Raw genomic sequence first — 24,985 nt, forward strand, 5'->3', positions numbered from 1 at the left:
CTCAGTACTATTGCTGAAAAGTTGTCAGGGCCCATAACCTTTGCGGTATCTGATACCTCCATTGGAATTAATTGAATTGGCTGAACATCGACATCTGTGATGCTGGAGACCTCTGGGGGAGACTGTAATGGATCATACATTTGACACCTTTGGGTTAAGATTGTTGCAAATGCTTCAGCCCTATCTTTTGCACTGATGCATTGAGCTATTCCATCATTGAGAATTGGAAGGAGTCTAGTGTTTCGTTGATGATATTTTGGTTATAGCGAGAAATGAAAAAGATTAAATGAAAAAGACCTAAAATTGAAAAAGGTAAATGTGAATTTTTAAAAATCTTTCATTGAATATTTATGTCACTGATGCGAAGGGACCACACAAGTCACCCTCAAATGTAAAAGCCACAACTGAGGCAATCTGCATGTAAAATGTAATCAGCTGTGACCATTTTTGGGCTGGCTTAATTATTTTGGCAGTTGCATAATTTATTATGCCAAACAAGAATTTAGAAATGGGAAGATCATTGTGAAAGAGCCTTTACACTAACCAGAGGCATTGTTGACCCAAAGATTTGGTTACAACTAGCATGTGATACCTCATCATATGGAGTGTGAGCTGTTGTTTCTTACAGGATACCCATTGTTGAAGGGAAGCCAATAGATTTTGCATCAAGATCATTTGCACACATAGAGAAAGAAGCTCTAGGAATCATTTTTGGCATTAGACGATTCTACCAATACCTGTAATGCCGGAAATTTATTCTACTATCAGATCAAAGATCATTAACCACAATGTTTGGACCTGATAAAGGATACCTTCTCTCGCAGTGAGCCATATGCAGAGATTGTTATTATTGCGATCAGTTTGCACTTACATAATTAAGAATCAGCAATGCAACTTTGATGTGAATGCTGATGAGCTCTCTGGACATTAGTCCTTACGTAGACATTTTCTGCTTCAAAGTAGAGAACATTCAAGTAATGGTAGATAAATTAAGAAGTACACTGGAGATGAGCCAGTATTATCATGCGAAGATCACAGGAACAAATCCAGAATGAAAGCCATAAGTTATATGAAAGCTAGAACTGTCTAATCATGTGTCTTATGAGAGTTAACATTCCACCATAGCAAAGGAAATATGTGCTAATCAACAATACAATGATCACTGTGGCAATGCCAGAATGAAGAAGATAGCTGGAAGCTATTTTTAATGACAGTTGTGCAACCTACCTCATGAGAGGCATAACACCCATTAGAATGGCCAGAAAGACCTTGGCAAAGAATACATGTTGACTACGCTGACCTTTTCAAGGGTGAATGTTTTGTGAAGTGGTTAACACACATGCTAAATGGCTTGAAGCTGGTGTCATGAGCACAATATCTTCAGAGAAAACCATTCAAAGATAGAGGGAGATATTTGTGAGATTTGGCTATCCAAAATACTTGTTAGTGATTCAACATATCCGATCAACTCATTGTTACAACCAGAAAAGGTTTGTTCAGACAATAAAGCATTCCTTAACAGTAACTGAAGAACACTGATCACTATCCAAAAGACAGTTAATTTTTGTTAACCTATGAGAACACAACCAACTTGACAACTCAGACTTTTCCAGCATTGCTCACAGTCAAGCATCAACTGCATGCAGCATTTGAGTTGCTGAGAACACCTATGACCAAGACGCTGTTGACAGGAAATAACAGAAACAAGGTTTCCTAGAACAGACGAGGTCAAATGACATTTTTCCAAAAAGGTCAAGAAGTGTGATGGAGAGAAATTACCCCACTGTTGGATACCAGCCATCATTATTGCAGAGATTGGACTAGTTTCCTACACCATGGTGACAAGATATGGTATGGTATGGAGAAGATGTGCCAGGGTCCTCATTATTGAAGATCTTCAAATGACTGTGTCGAATGAGACCTGGGTTTATCTTGCAGATGGAATAGTATCTGGAGTATCAGAGGGAGGCAGTACCATATGTTGTGCAAAGCTCTGACCATTTAGTCATCTCTGGGCAGATGATGTTTCCAGTACAGCTAAAATGCTAGAGGTTAAATCTTATCAAAAAATAATTAGTTGCTGAGGTGCACTGACAGCATACAGGAATTGATTTTCTCTGAAACACTGTGTATATAAATATTATAAATGTTTTCATTGAAGTAAGGAGGAGGGATGTTGTGGAAGTATGGTGGATTGCCACTTTAAGAGTCTGATACGTGACATGATGATGCCATCAGTCATTTTGGCCGGGAAACAGTTCTCTCTAATCTTGCTGTCATAGAATACACAGCTCCTTAGTAAGCTTCTGCTGTTTCCATGTTGGAACTGAACACTTGCCAATCAGTGATTGCAGTTTGTAGACTGATGCCTGGGATGGCAGGACTGCCCTAGGAGGATAGTCACAGAGTCATAGAGATGTACAGCATGGAAACAGCCCCTTCGATCCAACCTGTCCATGCCGACCAGATATCCCAACCTAATCTAGTCCCACCTGCCAGCACTTGGCCCATAATCCCTCCAAACCCTTCCTATTCATATACCCATCCAAATGCCTTTTAAATGTTGCAATTGTACCAGCCTCCACCACTTTCTCTGGCAGCTCATTCCATAAATGTACCACTCTCTGTGTGAAAAAGTTGCCCCTTAGGTCTCTTTTATATCTTTCCCCTCTCACCCTAAACCTATGCCCTCAAGTTCTCGACCTCCCGAGTCCACGGAAAAGACTTTATCTATTTATCCTATCCATGCCCCTCTCATAATTTTGTAAACTTCTGTAAAGTCACCCCTCCACCTCCAACACTCCAGGGAAAAAAGCTCCAGCCTATTCAGCCTTTCCCAATAGCTCAAATCCTCCAACCCTGACAACATCTTTGTAATCTTTGTGGGGCAGCACGGTGGCAGAGTGGTTAGCACTGCTGCCTCACAGCGCCAGAGACCTGGGTTCAATTCCTGCCTCCGGCAACTGTCTGTGTGTGGAGTTTGCACATTCTCCATGTGTCTGCATGGGTTTCCTCCGGGTGTTCTGGTTTCCTGCCACAGTCCAAAATTGTGCAGGTTAGGTGAATTGGCCATGCTAAATTGCCCGTAGTGTTAGGTGAAGGGGTAAATGTAGGGAAATGTGTTTGGGTGGGTTGATGTTCGGAGGGTCGGTGTGGACTTGTTGGGCCGAAGGGCCTGTTTCCACACTGTAAGTAATCTAATTTCATCTAATCTAATCTTTCCAATAGGAAGGAGACCAGAATTGCAAGCAGTATTCCAACAGTGGCCTAACTAATGTTCTGTACAGCCGCAGCATGACCACCAAACTCCTATACTCAATACTCTCACCAATAAAAGAAAGCATACCAAAAGCCGCCTTCACTATCCTCTCTATTTGCGACTCCACTTTCAAGGAGCTATGAACTTGCACACCAAGGTCTCTTTGTTCAGTAACACTCCCTAGGACCTTACCATTAAGTGTATAAGTCCTGCTAAGATTTGCTTTCCCAAACTGCAGCACCTCACATTTATCGGAATTAAACTCCATCTGCCACTTGTCAGCCCATTGACCCATCTGGTCAAGATCCTGTTATAATCCGAGGTAACCTTCTTCGCTGTCCACTACACTTCCAGTTTTGGTGTCATCTGCAAACTTACTAACTGTACCTCTTATGCTCGCATGCAAATCATTTATGTAAATAACAAAAAGTAGAGGGCCCAGCACCGATCCTTGTGGCACTGCACTGGTCACTGGCCTCCATTGAAAAACAAACCTCGACCACCCCCCTCTGTCTCTTACCTTTGAGCCAGTTCTGTATCCAAATGGCTAGTTCTCCCTGTATTCATGAGATATAACCTTGCTAACCAGTCTCCCATGGGGAACCTTGTCGAATGCCTTACTGAAGTCCATATAGATCACATCTGCTGCTCTACCCTCATCAATCTTCTTTGTTACTTCTTCAAAAAACTCAATCAAGTTTGTGAGACATGATTTCCCATGCACAAAGCCATGTTGACTATCCCTAATAAGTCCTAGCCTTTCCAAATACATGTACATTCTGTCCCTCAGGATTCCCTCCAACAACTTACCCACCACCGATATCACGCTCACTGGTCTATAGTTCCCTGGCTTGTCCTTACCACCCTTCTTAAACAGTGGCACCACGTTAGCCAACCTCCAGTCTTCCGGCACCTCACCTGTGACTATCGATGATACAAATACCTCAGCAAGAGGCCCAGCAATCACTTCTCCAGCTTCCCACAGAGTTCTAGGGTACACCTGATCAGGTCCTGGGGATTTATCTGCCTTTATGCGTTTCACGACATCCAGACATCCTCCTCTGTAATATGGACATTTTGCAAGTTGTTACCACCTACATTCTGTATCTTCCATATCCTTTTCCACAGTTAATACTGATGCAAAATACTCACTTGTATCTCCCCCATTTTCTGCGGCTCCACACAAAGGCCGCCTTGCTGATCTTTGAGAGTCCCTATTCTCTCCCTGGTTACCCTTTTGTCCTTAATGTATTTGTATAAGCCCTTTGGATTCTCCTTAACTCTATTTGCCAAAGCTATCTCATGTCCCCTTTTTGCCATCCTAATTTCCCTCTTAATAAGTATACTCCTACTTTCTTTATACTCCTCTAAGGATTCACTTGATCTATCTTTTCCTTCTTTTTCTTAACCAAACCCTCAATTTCTTTAGTCAACCAGCAATCCCTATATCTACCAGCCTTTCTTTTCACCCTAACAGGAATACACTTTCTCTGGATTCTTGTTATCTCATTTCTGAAGGCTTCCCATTTGCCAGCCGTCCATTTACCTTCGAACATCTGCCTCCAATCAGCTTTTGAAAGTTCTTGCCTAATACCGTCAAATTTGGCCTTTCTCCAATTTCGAACTTCAACTTTTAGATCTGGTCTATCCTTTTCAATCACTATTTTAAATTGAATAGAATTATGGTCACTGGCCCCAAAGTGCTCCCCCACTGACAACTCAGTCACCTGAATACTGAATCCACATACTGAATCAGAAAATTTTCTTGGACGCACTTAACAAATTCACCTCCATCTAAACCATTAACACTATGGCAGTCCCAGTCTATGTTTGGAAAGTTAAAATCCCCGAACATAACTACCCGATTATTCTTACAGATAGCTGAGTTCTTCTTACAAGTTTGTTTCTCAATTTCCCTTTTACTATTAGGGGGCTATAATACAATCCCAGTAAGGTGATCAGCCCTTTCTTATTTCTCAGTTCTGTCCAAATAACATCCCTGGATGTATTTCCAGGAATATTCTCCCTCAGCACAGCTGTAATGTTATCCCTGATCAAAAATGACACTTGCCCTCCTCTCTTGCCTCCTTTTCTATCCTTCCTGCAGCATTTGTATCCTGGAACATTAAGCTGCCAGTCTTGCCCATCCCTGAGCCATGCTTCTGTAATTGCTATGATATTCCAGTCCCATGTTCCTAACCATGCCCTGGGTTCATCTGCCTTCCCTGTTAGGCCCCTTGCATTGAAATAAATGCAGTTTAATTTAGTAGTCCTACCTTGGCCCTGCCTGCCCTGACTGTTTGACTCGCTTCTGTTCTCAAATGTACCAGTCTCAGATTGACCTCTTTCCTTACTATCTCCCTGGGTCCCATCTCCCCCACCTTTCTCGTTTAAATCCTCCGGAGCAGCTCTTGCAAATTTCCCTGCCAGTATATTAGTCCCCTTCTAATTTAGGTGCAATCTGTCCTTCTACAGGTCACTTCTACCCCAAAAGAGATTTCCAATGATCCAAAAATGTGAATCCTCCTCCCATACACGCTCCTTGGCCATGCATTCTTCTGCTCTATCCTCCTATTCTTGCCCTCACTAGCTTGTAGCACCGGGAGTAATCCAATATTACTATTCTTAAGGACCTCCTTTTTAAATTCCTGAATAACTCTCTGTAATCTCCCTTCAGAATCTCAATCTTTTCCCTTCCTATGTCATGATTCCACCATGTACAATGACCTCTTGCTGGCCCCTCTCCCCCTTGAGAACATTCTGCACCCTCTCTGAGACATCCTTGATCCTGGCACCAGGGAAGCAACACACCATTCTGATTTTTCGCTGCTGGCCACAGAAACACCTGTCTGTACCTCTGACTAGAAAATCCCCTAACATTAATTGATCTCTTGGAACCCGACGTATCCTTCGTTGCATTAGAGCCAGTCTCAATACCAGAAACTTGGCTATTTGTTCCCCTGAGAATCCATCACCCCCTACATTTTCCAAATCTGCACACTTGTTTGAAATGGGTATAGCCACAGAAGACTCCTGCTCTAGCTGCCTACCTCTCTTACCTTTCCTGGAGTTCACCCATCTATGTGACTGTATCTGAGACTTGCCCTCATTCCTATAACTGCCATCCATCACATACTGTTGCTGTTCCAAATTCCTTATTGATTCTAATTGTGTCTCCAATCGATCCATTCGATCTGATAAGATTTGCAAGCAACATCATTTATTGCAGATATAATCCGCAGTAACCCTTAAACTCTCTTTAAACTCCCACCTTGGAGTTAGGCTGCAGGGCCCATATTCACTAGATTTTAGAAGAACAAAAGGCGATCTCATTAAATAATATAAAATTCTTACAGTGCTCAAGGGCCTAGATTCAAGAAGGATTTTTTCTTTGTTTTGGTGGTCTAGAATGAGGAATAGAGTCTAAGGATAAAGGGTAGGCAATTTAGGAGTAAGGTGAAGAGAAATTTATATATTTAGGTGAAACTTTGGAATTCTGTTCCCCATTGGGCCAAGATTGATGGATTTCTAAATATTGAAGACATTAAGGGATATGCAGATAGTGTTGGAAAATGATGTTAAGGTAGAAGATCATCAATGTTCTGGTTGAATGTTAGAACCAGCCCTAGAGCCCAAACGGCCTACTTTTGTTCATATTTCTTATCTTTCTATGATATTAGGGAAGGAATTCCCAGATTATGAACCAGCAACAGTGTAGGAACATTGGAACATATTCAATACAGGAACGTGTTTAACTTAGGGAAGTGGAAAATTGAATATGATACTGTTCCCTTGTTGCTGCTGTTCTTGACTTTTCATTGGTATAGATAGGTATGGACTGTGTGGCACTCGAACTTGGCAAGTCATAGTAAGGCATCCTGTAAGTTGTATAATCCTGTAGTACACATTGTATTTATTATTGAAATGGGGATTGATTGGCTCAGTTGATTGGATGAATGCTTTGTGATGCAGATTGATGCCGATGGCATCAGCTGAGGTTACCTTGAAGGATTTTCATTTTCAACCACTGGTTTTGCCTGAGGGGTGGTGACCATCAGATTGAGCCACCACCAGTTGTCTCTTTCCAATGAAATGGCAGCATGATCCAGTCGGACTATGGTGACTTTAACATACTTGCTTACTAATGTACTTCTTGAATTTTTAAAGCCAATTTTTTCAGCCCAAAAGTCATTGAGTTGTCTTGTAGTGATTAATAGTCACAATATGGTTTCTCATTCATAATTCTCTCACTTCAATAATTTAAATGAAGTAGCTTATCGAATCAGTACAGTGCAGAAAGAGGCCACTTGGCCCACCAAATCTGACAAGAGTCCCATCCAGAACTAACCTCCATCCTATCCCTGTAACCCTGCATTTAGCATGGCCAATCTATTTAACCTGCGCATCTTTGGATCTATGCAGACAGTCACCTCAGGCTGGAATTGAATGTGAATTCCTGGTGCTGTGAGGCTGCAGTGCTAATCACTGATCCACCTTGCCACCCAATATAAATCTGTTTGTGTATTAATATTCATTTTCATTAGTTATGAATTTGCAATATAATTGAATCCTTAGTGTTTTCAGCATTATACTTTGATTTGGCCATTTTTGGCCTTTGATCCATGAAATATTAGGATTAACTTTTGCACAAGTAGCATGAAAAAATTACATTTTGTTTTGAGCCAAAATTCATGTGACCAACATTTGCATGATATCAAATTTTACATGAGTAAATGTGTTCAATAGCAGGGGAACCTATACTACTACTTCCTGGAAGGTTGAACTTCGCAAGTGTTGCTGGAGTAACTTTAGTAGTCAAGGTGAATGGTGAGCATTCTATGGCATTCAAGAACCACACCCATTTCCCTTTGTGCCAGGTATGACACCAGCCCACTATACCTCATCAATTTTTAGATGCTAAAAATGCTCCAAATCTATTCTATTCAGCACATTACCAATGAAAACATACAATGGAGCATGTGTTTCTTGTGAAAATGGGACTACATTTCCCTAAGGTTCGTACTCCTATCAATACTGACACAGTTAGATTTGTCTGTGACAAGTCGAATGGTTAGCATGATGTCAAACCGATTATTCCCTTGTGTTGGTTCCCTTGCCTTTGATATTGGTCAATCTGCCAGCTTTGACTTTCAGTACTGAATAGACTCAGTCATTGTTGACACAGAAATTATATTTTGGATTGGGAATTTTGTTCAATGGCATTGCTAAGCTTAGTGTTTCCTCCCCGAGCTGTTCAAAATGGAAAAGCACTGACTCTTTAGCTGAGCAAGAGTGGTAAGTTGTAAACAGCACAAGAAATATTAGTAGGAATTGAAGATTTACCATTTCGACTTCCAACTCTGGCACTTGTCATTGATTAGATTAAATTCCCTACAGTGTGGAAACAGGCCCTCCGGCCCAACAGGTCCCACACCGACCCTCCCAGAACCATTTCCCTCAGACTAATCCACCTAACGCTATGGGCAATTTAGTATGGCCAATTCACCTGGCTCGCACGTCTTTGGATTGTGGGAGGAAGCCAGAGCGCCCGGAGGAAACCCACGGAGACACAGGGAGGCTGCACAAGCTCCACACAGACAGTCGCCCAAGGCTGGAATTGAATCTGGGATCCTGGTGCTGTGAGGCAGCAGTGCTAACCACTGAGCCACCGTGCCGAGTCATTGATATGAGGACTTGCCCGCATTGACTAGACTAGATTTACATTTATTGTGTCTTGATTCAAAGTCAATCTAAAATCAATGGAACATGAAAACAGGTAGGTAATCTTATTTTGTCAGTTCTTTATGGTGTGGGTTAGGTTAAAATTACCCCCTAATTGAAAAGAAAAAGCTATTGAATGGAAAGTGCTAGAAAAATATTCCATTAAGGTATCTAACTGATCTATTTCAGAAATAAGGCACATTGCAAATAATAAGACTACACAGTCTAAATTCAACTCACTCTCCTCCAGTTCTGACTAAAATATCAAGTTCAAGCTTTGGCTTTGAGCATTCTGCTGAGATCAATGACAATTTGATAAATACATGTAATCACGGTGTGGCTCACTGTGCAATTATTTAAAAATATTGTTTCAACATTTTTGTTTTAGATATTAGGAATGCCAGTCGCTGAAGTGGAGTAAAAGTAGTCACAAAAATTTTTTAAAGTATTTTGAATACTTTGTGGGAACCCAGTGATCAGATTGTGCAATCATAGGGTGACACATTCTCGCAAAAATAAATCTATTGTGGGTCATGTAGTATGAAAATTTTTAGCACTGGGAAAGCACTCCATGGGTATTTGTGTTAGACATTGAATGAAATGCTAAAATGGAGGGAAAGCTTTAATGATCCAAGAGAGTACAGATATGTACCTTTACACAGGCTTTAAACTGACTTTCAATTGTTTATACCACCCTATTTGACTCTCCCAAAGATAGTTAAAATAATTTTCAACTGGTTAATTCATTTCTAAGTCTCACTACTTTTTTCAATGGAAGAATCAAATAGTTCTCTGAAGAGCACCTTAATTTTAATTGCTGTTACTTCCTTATTAACCACAGTGGTAACACTCTTACCTGTGAGTCATAAAATTATGGGTTCAAGTTCCACTCTAAAGACTGAGGGAGTGCTGCATTGTTGGGAATGCAATCTTTCTGATCTGTTAAAATTAGACTTATTCTGAGGTCTTGGGTGGATGTAGAAGCCTTCATGGAGCTATTTTCACAAAGAACTAGAGAATTATTCCTGCTGATCTAGCCAATAGCAACATTTTTCAAACATTAGTAAAACAGATCATCTAGTCATTATCGCATTTGATTTGATTTATTATTGTCACATATATCTAGATACAGTGAAAGTATTGTTTTGCTTACTCACCAGACAAATCATGACTGACTTGAGTATATCAGGATAATAGAACAGAATGCAGAATATAGTGTTACAGCTACAGAGAGGGTGCAGAGAAAGATCAACTAAAAATATGAGAGGTCTGTCCATAAGTCTGATAACAGTGGGAAGAAGCTGGTCTTAAATCTGTTGGTATGCGTTTTCAAACTTTTGTATCTTCTGCCCAAAGGAAGAGCATGGAAGAGAGTATAACTGGAATGGGAAAAGTCTTTGATCATGTTGGCTGATTTCCCAAGGCTACTGGAAGTATGGATAGAGTCAATAAAAGGAAAGCTGGTTTTTGTGATATACAGAGGAACCTTGATTATCCGTAAGACAAGGGCAGTGAGTATTTTGTTTGGATAATCAAATGCCAGATAACACAGTTTAGCCAAGCATCAGGGCCTTGCGATCTTGCCTGATGATCCAAAATTTGGATAATCGAACGCCGGCTAATCAAGGTTCCTCTGTACTGGACTGTGTTAATAATTTTCTGTAATTTCTTGCAGCCTTGGGTAGAGCAGTTGCCATAGCCAAGTGTGATGCACCCAGGTTAGATGCTTTCCGTGCTATATCTGTAAAAATCAACAAGAGTCATTGTGGACATGCCAAATTTCCTTAGACTTCTAAGAAAGTAAACGCGTTGATTTGCTTCCTTAACTGAGCATCGACATGGATGTACCAGGATAGATCGTTAGTGGTATTTACTTCTAGGAACCTGAAGCCCTTGACCACCTCCACCTCAGACCATTAATACAGATAATAGCATGTCCTCCACACTGTGTCCTTCAGTCGATGACCAGTTCATTCATTTTACTGACATTGAGGGAAAAATTGTTGTCCTTACACCATGCCACTAAGCTGTCTATCGCCTTTCTATACTCTGTCTCACTTTGAGATCCAACCCACGACAGTGATGTCATCAGCGCTGTTTATGGGAGTTTTGTGTGTGGTACAGATTGGCTGCTGTATTTCCCACTTAACAACAGTGATTACACCTCAGATGTACTGACTTCATTGATGTAAAGTGACTTTTGCACATCCTGTGGTTACGTAAGGTATGGACACCCATTTAAAAAAAAGAGCATTAATTCTTGTCCTGTGGAACTATTGGTGAGAGGAGCCGACATTTAATTTTCTGTGCAGGGCAATCCAAGTTGATGCCGCGCAAGTGAGAGGATCTATGGGTAAAAGAAATGTTTGAATATGCTTCTAATTACTTCATCTGAAGCTTGAAAAAAGCGACACAAAAATTAAGTATTTCTTGTAATGTAGACATGCAAATTCTGATTTTTGAAATCCTGTGCAGTTGTTTCTCAAGAAAAATTAAAAATGCTAATTATGTGTGTGTGTCAGTGGGCTAACTCAATTTCAAATATTTCTGATATAGTTTGTTCTAAATCTCATCAAATTAAACAAACATTTATTTACTTCCTAGTAAAATAGTCTTATGAAAATGCCAAATGCTGAACTCCAGTTCCATGAGTGAAAGATTGTAGGGAGTTGTATTACAGTAAACTTTGTGTTGTAGATAAAAAATAACCACCAAGCAAGTGTCAGCAAAACAAATTTTGCATTGTTAATAACTTGCTCTTATTTTTCTCCCCAATTCCAAATAAAACTTGTAGAGATGCTTAGAGACCTTATTTACCTCAAGATGGTTCGTTCACCGCCTTATGTTATCAATTTGAATAAATGGAATCATATCATACCTTCAACGATTGTGACTTTTCAGTAAATTCTTCTACACTCCCTTTGTCAACTTAATTCAGGGGGTGTATCCAAAACCATATTGTCAAGCACTTTTGCAATACACGTGGCAAAATGTATTACTCATTTAGAATACTGTACAATGTATTTCATTAGGAATTACAATGATTTGATTTCAGTTTGTGTGATAATTTTTAAAGAATTTTAAAACTATGCAAATCTAAACTGTAGTTCAGGCTCTATCAGCTTCCACCTGTAATTTGCCATCGCATGAATGCACAATTAAGTATTCTTCACTGGAATTGAATTGTGATTCTTCCTAAACCATAAAAATTGGTGTCATCATTTTCTGCCAGTCCTTGAGATGGAATTTATCTCATCATTAATTAACGTTCATATTTCTTCTATTGCTGTTCTTAATTAGAGTAAGGTCATTTGGGAGGGCTTATTAAGTGGAACAAATTCAGCAAATGTTAAGAAAGTACTGGTGCCAGAGGTTCAGCAAGTTTGACAAGGCCTGCTAGGTGATTGATAACTACACCAGTTTGAAATCCAGACCTCAAGGAATGCAATGGTAACTGGGGACGAGGAGAAGCAATTGCAAACATATGCCTGCTTGTAGGCAGGGAAGAGATAGATTACAGTGCATGTAGTGTCAGAAGGCTTTTTTATCATGAATTCCACCTCTCTTACTCACCTGTTATTTTTAGAACATTGGATCTGTTTGTCAAAAGATGAAGTTTGAATAGATTCAGTCTGCGTGGCCTTCAAAAGGCTCAAAAGCTGAAAGCTCTCTGATATGTGAAGTGACACTGTTTTATATTAACATAATCTGAAAAGACAGAATTGGTTTGCTTGTCGTTAAATAACAGCTGTTTGCTCTGGCTGACATTGTTGCCAAATTTTAATTTAGCAGCAACAGATATCTAAGTCTAGTTGTGTGTGACCTGCCTCAGTTTGGCAACCAATGAATGGTAACTCTGGGTTGATGATAAACTCCAGCAGATGACAGCTTGTCGACAGAGAGTGAAACTGAATCTGAAAATCTTATAATTTGACACATCTGGTATTGAATTGTATGCGTTCTGCTAAGCTTTAGATTTGTATTCTAGCTGTATAAGAATGTGTAATCTGTTAAATGGCGATTCATTTCTTTAAAAAAACTATATTGTTTGGTGGACTTGGTGTGCATGCATACATGTATGGTATCTAGACTATTGTGCAACTTTCTAGGAATGGATATGCACATTTTTTGATGGCCTTTAGTAACTGAATTCTATTAATGTTTATGCAGGTAAGCTGTAAGCCACAGCAGCATCAATTTTGAACGAGATTGGAAGCCTCTTAATTGAGATGTCAAAGTGCAAACTAAATCATGGCCATATCTGAGAACTTCTTGTATTACCAAGTTCATCACTACTGTTTGGAAGGCATTAAGAATTGATGTCAATTATAAAACAATGACCCTATTAGCTACTTGCTTGTTAGCTGACAGAGAATGAATTCCTTAAAATGAGTTGCTACTATGCAAGTAGATTGAGGGGGATGGGGGGCATTTTTGGGTTTTCTGAATCCCACTGGGGAAAATTAATTGCTAAAACGCTAATCAGAGGATGTTAACTGGATCCTAAGCCAGAGGGAAGCATGAATTTAGAAATAAATCCTTTTCTTGTTAGAAGATTTATTTACAATATTTAACATTACATATCTCTGCTTCCTTCCTACTCACTTAGCCAGTCTCTTTTGAATAACGAAATGACCTAGTAAACAAATTAGCATATGATCAGCCTTTTTAAAGGTCACTAACAAACATGTAACTTGAACAGGAAACTGTTGAATTAAAATGTAAATTTGGGGGCTGATAATGTACTTCATCCTTGTTGCACCCATTGACCATATAAGGCTTCAAATGTACCTTTGGACATGGCACATTTCTTCTCAGGGCCAGCTGGGCACAAACATAACCCATGGAAGAAAAGCATGCAGTTGCATCTAATAACCCCATCTCGGGCCTCTAGTCTAGATATATTTATGACCTTTAAGAACCTTTTTTTTAGGTGTTCTTTGAAAAGTCAGCTTCTTCAAGTATGTTATAACACCTCTCCATGATAGGTGAGCCAGAGGTAGGGTCATTGCCAGTCTGCACCTCCTGCTATTTTTATATGTATTCAAGAAACTTAATCAGTCACTATCTCCATCTGTTTATTCTTGACCTTACCAATACAACTAATATAACGTTGACAGAGTTGTACTTTAATACAATTATCATTTAACATTTCATCTCTGCTACAAAATAATTGGCTTTGAAGTGTTTTGATATAGCCTGGTGATGATATGCAATGTTGTATTAATCTTAAAAATTGGAAACCAATGCAGTCATAGATTTAAAACAAATAGGATTGGCACTTGAAGGATATAAACTTGCAGGGCTACTGGCACCAAATGGAACATTGGGACTGAATAAATTGCTTCAGAGACAGTGGGCATAAACTCAGTGGGCAGAATGGTTGCCTTCTATTGCTCTGTGGCCCAGTTCTTTACAGTCACCAACGAAAAGAAAGTTGGTAAAGCAAGGGAATGCTTGCTGTCATGGATCCGTTTAATAGGCAATTAGCCGTCAATAAACTGGAGTCTGGATTTCTGTGCCTCAGGGACAGGCAGTTCTGCTTTAGTGCTAGTACCCAGACAAAGGTTACATCTTTCAGTGCTGAGCATGCAGTATTGGATCACTTGGGTGTGGTTAGTGTGCTTTCCAAATGACAAGGGGATGAGACACCCTGAGTCAAGAGGGTAGTAAAATCTGTGTGGTAGGCCCTCCAATGAGCTCAGGGACCTGTTAAGGAGTTAGCCCTCTCCAACAGCATTTACACTTCGCACAGAGAAACTTGCTGAGCTAGCTACTTGGCATTTGTCTTACCTGACATTGGGTAAATGCAGTGATGGTGGGGGTGAGCTTCCTGTTGGCAATAATTTCCCACTTTTAAAAGCATAAAATGGCTCACTGGCAGACAGGCGCCACCTGACCTCTCCCCTGCCACTGATAAAATTATGCTGGGAGCAGGATTGGTGACTGGACGGGAAGACACCTCCCCATCTTAATATGTATTCTATCTACAGTGCTTGAAGCAGGTAATATCGTTCCATTTTCTGAATCTGCAGCTGCTACATTGGGATGGGAGTCCTTGATTAACATTCAGGAAACTTTTATCAAGAGAACATTAATAAGCTTACAAAATGTGTTGGCAAATTAGTTAGCAAATGAATGTCAGTTTAGGTAAGAGTAAGCTGGTGCATTTTGGTAGGAAGAATAAGGAGGCCATGAATTCCTTGCAAAATAAAAGTTTAAGAGGAACTGGGGAATACTAGAGAATGGGTGCACAGATACTGAAACTGGCAATGCAACTCAATATGGCTATTTTAAAAAAAAAACAAACAGTGGGGTTATTGTAGAGGAACAGAATTGAAAGAAAAGACGATATTTTAAATTGTATTAATTTAACCACATGTGGAGTATTGTCCACTGTCCTGACCTCTTTCTAAATGAAAAGAATCTAGAGCACTGGAAAAGTTGGGCCAAAAAGATAAAAATGATACCAGAACAGAGAGGCAATAACTATTGGGAAAGACTGAACATACTTGGACTCTTTTCTCTCAAAGACAACAGTCAGAAGTTACTGAGGTGATAATTAAAATGATGAAGGGACTTGATAGAATAAATAAAGCTGAATTGATTATGGCATCTTACAACGAGTTTGTTTCAACTCGTCTGTGCTGACCAAGTTTCCCAAAGTACTAATGTTTATCTGCATTTGGCCCATATCCTTCTAAACCTTTTCTCTTCATATACCTGTCCAAATGTCTTTTAAAAAGAACAGGTACTGCAAATATATGACTGTTATTAATACATCTAGTAGAAATTCAAGAGCAACTTCTTTACCCCAAAGGGAGGTAGAGATGAATAGCATAGATGCATTTGAGGAGAAAATAGATAAATATATAAGCTTAGAAGGTGAGATGAAGTAATGTGGGATGAGACTTTTCGGAAGCATAAACACCAACATGATCTGTTTGGGCTGTATGGCCTGATTCTGTACAATAGATTCTATCTGGTATGAAATTGAATCTGTTCTGACATAACTAGATTTTTCAAGAATTTGCAACTCCAAACTAAATATGAAATTCAAGGAGGAAATTCAAGACAAAATATGGCTTTCTAGATTACTTTACAGTGAAAAATTAGCTTGGGGGTCTTTTACCATAATTACATTCTATAGAATATATATTGATTTACAAATTGATAATTAAACAGCTACTTTGTACGTGGGTACACACATGCACATACAAATATATTGATGTATGCACATACATATATATAAATCTCCAATATCTACTGGAGGATTTGTAAGATATGAGAAGGTAAAACCATAAACATTTGTGATCCAGTTATAAGATCAATAAGTGCATGCTTGTTTTAACTTTTATTTTTGGTTTCTTTTAGCATTCATAATCCTAATTTTTCTTCTTAAATTTAGTCTTTGAAGAGCTTGGCTTGCGCGCTATTTCGCTGATTGAATGACTTTCTCCGGAAAGCTGAAAAGGTTGTTTCCAATGTTATTTAGGGAAAAGAAAACCTTTTCACAATTGAAAATGTCAGCATTGATTTACAATAATACTAAGCATGAGTTAAGCCGCTGAATATTATCCTCCTCACCCCACTCAAAACCACCCTGTTGAGGATCTGAGTGTGACATTTTGATTAGATCATCAATCCTTACTGTTAACAGCATTTTTCCTGAACACCTGGGTTGCTAGGTCACATCTGGCTTTCAGCTACTGTTGTTTCAATGACCCAACATACATTCTGCAAAAGTGATGCACATTAAGCTGAATTGAAATTAAGTTATTTTAATATGAGCAGGAGAATTTTCTTGATCAATATGTCTCCAGTTCAACAAGGAAGGAAACTGTGTTGGGTCTCCTTCTGGGAAATGATGTAGGGCAAGCAGAGTCTGTTTGAGTTGGTAATTTTCTACCTAATTGTGACCATGACCTAACTTGGTTTGAAAACAGACCATAAAATATGGAAGATAAAATGCTTAACGATGGAAGAGCTAATTTTAGTATTGTTGAGAAAGGTACCTAGCACAGATGTGTTGTAGAGGGTCGTTGCAGTGGATCAATGGAAGGCATTCGATGATGAGAAAGTTCAGGCACAAACTACACATTTTCTTATGAAAGTGAAAGGCAGATTGTCCAAAGTCAATGTACCCTGGATGAAAAAGGAAATTAGTTTTAAACAAAAATAAAGATAGAAGACTTGTGATAAACATCAGGAGTCACATTTTTTGCATAACAATGGGGAATTATGGGAAGTGCAAGAAGAAATTGGAAAAGCTAATCCAGGAGCCTTGCAGAGTTTACAAGAACGATTTCAGGAAATATTGAAATTAATCCTAAAACATTTTATAATGTATAAAATTTTAAGCATTTAGCTAGGGAAAAGGTTAGGTCTTTAAGGATGTGAAGGGAGCAAAGCTGAGTTTTAACAGAGTACATTATATTTATGTTCACGTTGGAAATGATGATGTTATTGAAAAGACACAAAGACAGTTAAACACTGGATAATAATGGATAGGGAAGATGTACTATACTAAGAAGATTATGATTACTGAAAATTAATAAATTACCTGAACAAGGTGACTTCCATCCTCGGTTACAGAAATAAATAACGTTACAAATAGCAACGGTCTTGGTCAGAATTTAAAGTAAGAGTTAAGTTAGAGGTTGTTAAAGTTAGTTTACTCTGCAAGAAATTGCAGAAGGATAAATTAGGAAGCAACAGACCGATTAATGTAACATTGTTGATGGGGTTGGTATTAGAAAGCAATATCAAGAGAAAATAAACTCTGGAATAACGTGGGTTAGTTGAGGAGAGCTGGAATGATCAGTAAAGGTAAATCATATTTGATTCACCTGATTGAATCCTTTGAGGTAAAACATAGGTTGACCAAAGCAGTGCAGTAGACCCATATGTGGACCAGTAGCTCCTTTAATTTTTTCATTTCTAATCCACTTAAATATGTGTTTTACATTTTATTGTATGGCCAACCATGTTTGTTATCTTAAAGGAGACAATTTGTCTGTGGTCTGCAGGGTAACTTTGATTGCATGTGCACAGCTTAGCAGGAACACTGGAATGGACTTTTAAAAGGTTTTGACAAAGTAACACAGAAGCTTTTTATGAGGAGGATGGTGAAATGGACCGAAGTATGGGATCTGGTCTTCAATGTGAAAAAGTATTAAATCATACTGTTCCAAAGCTCTAAAATGTGATTTAAGTTTTGAAACGTGAAGATATGCAGATAAACCTTGGTGTGTGTCTATATGAAACCTTAAAAGTGACCAGGTATGTCGATAAGATAGTTCAAACAGAACATGGGTTTATAAATAGATGTATAGACTATGAAAGCCAAGAGATGAGACTAAAATTTATGTCATTTGTTAGGGTGTGGCACTTGTAATACTGGAAGACAGACTGAAGGAAGGATTAAAAAAAAGTACTGGAGACATGTTGCATAACAAGACAGAGTTTGGTTTGTATTTTCACATAATTTTCACGCTTTGGACAATTGTGCAGAGTGATGGATGGATTAGTAAATTGATTATCATTCTGTTGAACTGCATCACAAGTGCTCCTTCTGTGTTAACAACTCTTAGGGTAGGAATTGAATCCTGGGCTTATAGCTCAGAAACACAAATATTTAGCCCCACTGGAGTTTGGGTGTTAGGAATCATGAAAAAATGTGAGCATAGCTAAAAATCTGAATTAATCCTTTAGTTTCATGTGTGAACAAGAAAAGGATAACTCAAGGCTGGAGCAATGTTGCTACTCCAATGTATTGACTGAGTTGTGTAATACAATTAAAAGTACACTAGAGCTATTGATTAGCAGTTGAATAAGATCTAGGTGATCAACCCATTGGGAAGGTAGGAGTATGTGCTAACTTCTGGTATTAATATTTAGGAATTTCATAACTGAACTTTTGGTGCCACAGAGCTGGAGAGTGTAAAATGTACAGAGCTAGAATTGCTTCTCTTTCGTGTCGCTCACAGTGGCTCAATAGAAACCTTGTGTTGCTCTCTCTCTCTGCTCTCCTAAATGCTGCTGCCACTTCCTGTGCAGCCTATGCACCATTCCTTGACAATATGGATGTGTGCGCCCCTGTGGCCAGTGGACAATAATTTATAATATATTTAAATGGAACTTTACCATTTAAAAAAAAAGTCCCAAAGTGTAACCAGGAGCATTATAAAATAAAATATTCAACTGAACTGCATAAGTAGATACTAGTTCAGATCAAAAGCCTGGTCAAATGTAGGTTTTAAGGAGAACCTTAAAGGAGGAAAGTGAGATAGTAAGATGGAGGGGGAGGAAATTCAAAGCTTGAGATCTAGGCAATTGAAAGCATGGTCACCAATCATGGATCAGTTACAATTGGAGAATCATAAGAGGCTAGAATTAGAATTTTCATTTTCGCAAATCTTTTGTGAAATTTCTCTTTAAGGGATAGTTTGTTTTTAAACAGAGCATTACCTCTCTCTACCATGTGAAAGGCAAACAACATTACTGGGGCCTCTTATTGTGTGCAGAGATCCCAGACAGCATTCTGGAGCTGAATGTAATGTTAGTGGTGTACCAGCTAAATTATAACTAATTGAACTCATGACTCATCTCTTATATTCCTAACTCTAAGTTGTGCTTGAACCCATCTGGGTGCAGAAAATGATCAGTACTCACAGCTCTTTTTTTAGTAGTTTGTTGTACCATTATAAACTTGCAAGTGTCAATACCTTGATTCTCTTTTAAGTTATATCGACATCATACTCCCAAACTCTCCATAACATTTGAATTCCATCCACATTCTTAACCCTTGGATTGATGCGGCTGACAAGTTGTAGTTTTGGTTCCTTTACTCCTGCTATTTTAATCTTATTCAATTTTCTTATTAAACATATTTTCCTGAGACTGTATATTGTGCTATGTTGCCACTGCTGCTCCCTTTTCTCTTGGCTGTTTTGGCTACTATTGTTCTTAATACTAAAACAAACATTTCATTCATAAATTACAACTGTGACAAAGTATCAATTTTAAATACCTAGTTTCTCCTCTGTCATCACGGGTTGAGTAAAGTCTGCTTTCCTGTTTTAACAAAAAATACAAAATATTCACTTAATACCTCAGCCACGACCCTATGCCCCACCTCCAAGCGTAAATTTCCTTTTTGTTTCTCGTTTCTCCCTACTTCTCCTTTTCCACCCTTTTATTACCCATGTGCATATAGAAGATTTTGAATTTATGTTTGCTGCCAATGTTTTTTTATAATTTCTGTTTATTTCTCTAATTTGTTTTTCTACCTCCCTTCTGAACACCTTGTATTCAGCTTGTTTCTCAATTTTATTTTCTTTCTGAAACTTCTCGTAAGTACACATTTTCTTCTTTATCATAACTTTTGACTTTGTTTTCATTCAGGAAGCTCTGGATTTATTTGCCGTTCCTTTCTTTTTTAAGGGAATAAAACTTGACTATGTCCTATCCACAGAAAGCAGGACAAACCTGCCTGACCAATTACTGCCCATCAGTCTACTTTTCAGTCATCAAATCATGAAGGGGTCATTACCTGCTCATTGAGGCTTAGTGGATTCCGTCAGGGCTATTCAGTTCTGACCTCATTACAGCCTTTGTCCATTGCCATCAATCCTGTACATTACCATTGACCAGAAACTGACATGGACCAGTTACTGTGCCTCAAAGAGCAGATGAGAGGCTTGGGATTCTGAGATGGTAACTCAATTCCTGACTCCCCAGTGCCTGTCCAGCCAAGTGGCTCAAGTCAGAAATGTGATTGAATACTTTCCACTTGTCTGGATTGGTACAGTTCCAACAGCATTGACGTTGAATCCATCTAAAGGACAAAACAATCTGCTTGATTGACACCTGAACATCAGTGCCAACATCATTATGCCCACCAACACTGCAGTGGCAGTAGTGTGTACCATTTATAGGATGCACTTTAACAACTCACCATGGGTCCTTATGCAGCACCTAAAGCTGTGCCCTCCACTATCTAGAAGGATAAGGCAGCAGATTCATGGGAACTCTACCAACGTCAAGTTCCTTTCAAGCCACTTAGGATCTTGACTTGAAAATATATATTAAGGGATGATGGTTGGATTCTCTTTTGTTGCTGATGATCATTGCTTGGCACTTACGTGGGAATGTTACTTGTCATTTGTCAGCCCAAGCCGAGATATTATTCATGTCTTAGTGCATTTAAATATGGATTGATTCAGTACCTGAGAAGTGGTGAATGATACAAAACATTGAGAAATAATCACGGAACAACCTCACTTTTGAACTATGATGACCATATTAAAGAGGTGCAGAATTAGGCCATTCAACCAAACACTAGTATGTTTCTCAGTCCTATTTTCCTGCCTTCTCTCTGTAATTCTTGATCCCCTTAACAATCACAAACCTATCTATCTCTGTCTTAAATACACTAGTAATTTGGCCTCTGTAGCCCATTGCAGCAAAGGGTTCCACAGATTTATCACCCTCTGGCTGAAAAAATTCTTCCTCATCTCAGTTCTAAGGACTGTCACTTCATCGTGAAGTTGTCCTCTGGTCCCAGTTTCCTCAACTAGTGGAAACATCTTATCAATAAATTTCAATGAAATATCCTCTCCTCTCAATCCTTCTAAACTCCATAGTGTGTAGATCCAGATTCCTCAACCACTCCTCATATGACAAGTGTTCATCCCTGGGATCATTTTTGTAAACCTCCTCTGGACTCCCTCCAAGGCCAGCACATCCTTCTTTGGCACGGAGCCTAAAATTGTTCACAATATTCCAAATCCAGACCCTTGTACTGCCTCAGCAGTACATCTCTCCTCTTGTATTCTAGCCCTCTTGAAATGAATACTAACATTGCATTTGCTTTCCTAACTGCCAGCTGAACCTCCATTTTAACATTAAAAGAATGTTGAATGAGGACTCCCAAGTCCCTTTGTGCTTCAGATTTCTGAAGCCTTTTCTCATTTAGAAAATAGTTTACACCTCTCGTCTTACTATCAAAGTGCATAACCTCTCACTTTCCCAAATTGTGTTCCATCTGCCACTCATTTGTCCATTTGTCCAGCCTGTACAAGTCCTTCTGAAGCATCCTCCCCACTTTCTCAACACTATCTGTCCCTGCAGCTATCTTTGTGTTAGCTGCAAATTTAGCATCAATGCCCTCCGTTTCTTTGTCTGGATAGTTGTAAATAGTGGTAGTCCCAATACAAATGCCTGTGGAATTCCACTAGTCACTGGCTGCCATCCTGAAAAAGACTCCTTTATTCCTACTATCTGCTTTCTGCCAGTCAGCCAATCCTCCATCCATACCCTTAACATTATGGGCTCTTATCTTATTTAGCAGCCTCCTGTGCGAAACTTTGTGAAAGGCCTTCTGGAAATCCAAATAGATCACATCCATTGGCTCTCCTTCATCTGACTTACTTCTAATCTCCTCAAAGAATTCTAACAGATTTGTCAGGCATGTCCTCCTCTTGACCAAACCATACAACTCCGTTCTATTTTACCATGCACTTGCAAATACTTTGCAATCTAATCCTTAATAATGGAGTCTTAAAAATCTTTCCAATGACTGAGGTCAGGATAACTAGTCTGTAGTTTCCTGTCTTCTGCCTTCCTCCTTTCTTAAATGGAGGTATTACATTAGCAATTTTCCAGTTCTCTGGGAATCTCCCTAACTCCAGTGATTCCTAAAAGATCATGAACAATCTCCTCAGTTGCCTTCTTCAGAACTTTTGGCTGCAGTTCATCTGGGCCAGCCAATTTATCCACCTTCAGATCTTTCAGCTTCTCTAGCACCTTTATCTCCACTACACACTCATCCACCTGCTGGTTTTCTTGAAGTTCTGGTATGCTGCTAATGGCTTCTATTGTGAAAACCGATGCAAAGCACGTATTCAGTTCATCTGCAATGTCTTTGTTCTCCATTACTACTTCTCCAGCTTAATATTCCAGTGGTCCAATATCCACTTTTGCCTCTCCCTTACCTTTTAGCTATTAAAAAAAACTCTTCCAATCTTCTTTTATATTGCTAGCTAGCTTACTCTCATATTTCATCTTCTCCCCCTATTGCTTTTTATAGTTATCCTTTGCTGGTTTTTAAAGGCTTTCCAGTCCTCTAGCTTCCCACGAATTATCACCACATTGTATGCTTTTTTTCTTTTTTATGCTGTCCTGACTACCCTTGTCAGCTATGGTTGCCTCATCCTCCCCTTAGTATGCTTTTTCTTCCTTGGGATCAATTTCTGATGAGCCTCCGGAATTATCCTTAGAAACTCCTGCCATTGCTTCTCCTGGTAGGCTCCCCTTCCAGTCAACATTGGCCAGCCCTTCCCTCATGCCTCTCTAGTTATTTTTATTCAATTGTGATATTCTTACATCTGATTCCAGGGTTCCTTCTCACACTGCAGGGTGATTTCTATCATATTGTGATCACTGTCCCCAAGAGGTTCTTTTATTTTAAGCTCCCTATTCAAGTCTGCCTGATTTGTTTATCACCAAATCCAGAATTGCCTATTCCCTACTGGGCTCTAGGTTAATCTGCCCCCCCAAAAAACCATCTATTAGGCATTCCACAAATTCTTTTTCTTGAGATCTGCTACCAACCTAATTTTCCCAATTCATATGCACAGTGAAGTCCCCAGTTGTAATAGTGACTTTCTTACATGCCTTTTTACTCTCCTGATTTATTTTTTTCCTAACATCCTGATTACTGCTAGGGAAGCCCGTACACAATGCCCGTCAGGATCTTTTCCCATTTGCGGTTCCTCAACTCTATCCTCACAGATTCTATGCCTTCTGACTCTATACCACTTATTGCTATCGATTTAATTTACTTTCTCCCTAGGAAGGCAGCCCTGTGCCTCTACCCATCTGCCTGTCATAGATTCATAGAGATCAACTGGAAATTTAGAACCTCTTTGTCTTTCCCCATGTCAGTGATACCTACGTGGATCTTTCCCATTCCACATCAGGTGATGGAGGAAAGGTTGTGGAATTGTCTATTATGAACAGCTTTTTTTTATGCTTTTCAAATATTGTATTCTTTCTGTATTTTTGTTGAACTTGTTGTTTGCATTCTGCAATAAGCCGGGTGAATTTTGTGCCTTTATCTGAATGGATGTGAGCATTTTCTCCCATTCTCCCACTCAACTCCCATGCCTGAAAATCAGGACAGTACAATTTGTAGTCCAATAACTTTGTATTTTCTTATGGTGCAGAGCAGATTGACCAAGGGTATATTACTTGACACAATCTAGGTTTCTACAGAAGTGACATTGTGCAGTTGGGGAGGTTACAATGACGGAGCAGAATGAAAGTATTTATAATACAACAGTGGATATGGGACAAAAGTGTCTTTGAACTAATGCCTAACTTGTAACATTATTCTAAAGCCATGGCTTGACCCAGTTCAAGTCATAACAAATTGAGGTTTCATGGTATGGTGTTTTTAACCTCTTCCATTTTACACTGTGTGGAATTTAAAGCTCATGCAGAAAGTACAGTGTGGCTAATTTTATTTTTCAGAACTGTAATTAATTTAAATACTTATAGTATGAAGATACTTACTTCTATATAATTACATTTAACTGCAGATCTTTATGCATGACTGTAAGTGTAGAGCCCTCTCCTGGGTAACAGAATATCTAGTTTCAGGTAAAACTGAAACTACCATTCTGAGCTTGACCAGTAGCTGCCATGTAATTATACCCCATTTCACAACTGCAATTCAGTAACCAATTCATGAAAAGGCAAATGAAACTAGAAACATTTATATTTCAGAGAACGCGTGGGGATATCTAATTGAATTTTTCCAGTACCAAAGAAGGGTATAAACAAAGGAACCTAGTAAATGTAAATTGACTGTGGATTTAAACATTATTTACATTATGGCTTTTGGGTTTAAGTTCAGTTACTTTATATGAAATATTGTGAATGTGATGAGGTGGGTTGTGTTGATAAATTCTAGTGGTGCTGGATAGATATTTGCCAGGA

At 39.0% G+C, this 24,985-nt stretch overlaps 1 protein-coding gene across 2 annotated transcripts in view; it reads left to right on the forward strand.

The window, feature by feature from the left end:
• The window catches only part of znf407 (zinc finger protein 407), a 485,332-nt gene that overhangs the window by 207,889 nt on the left and 252,458 nt on the right, over nucleotides 1-24,985 (forward strand). The window lies entirely within an intron of this gene.

Source organism: Hemiscyllium ocellatum, chromosome 4 (genome assembly GCF_020745735.1).
Source record: "Hemiscyllium ocellatum isolate sHemOce1 chromosome 4, sHemOce1.pat.X.cur, whole genome shotgun sequence".
Taxonomy (NCBI): domain Eukaryota; kingdom Metazoa; phylum Chordata; class Chondrichthyes; order Orectolobiformes; family Hemiscylliidae; genus Hemiscyllium; species Hemiscyllium ocellatum.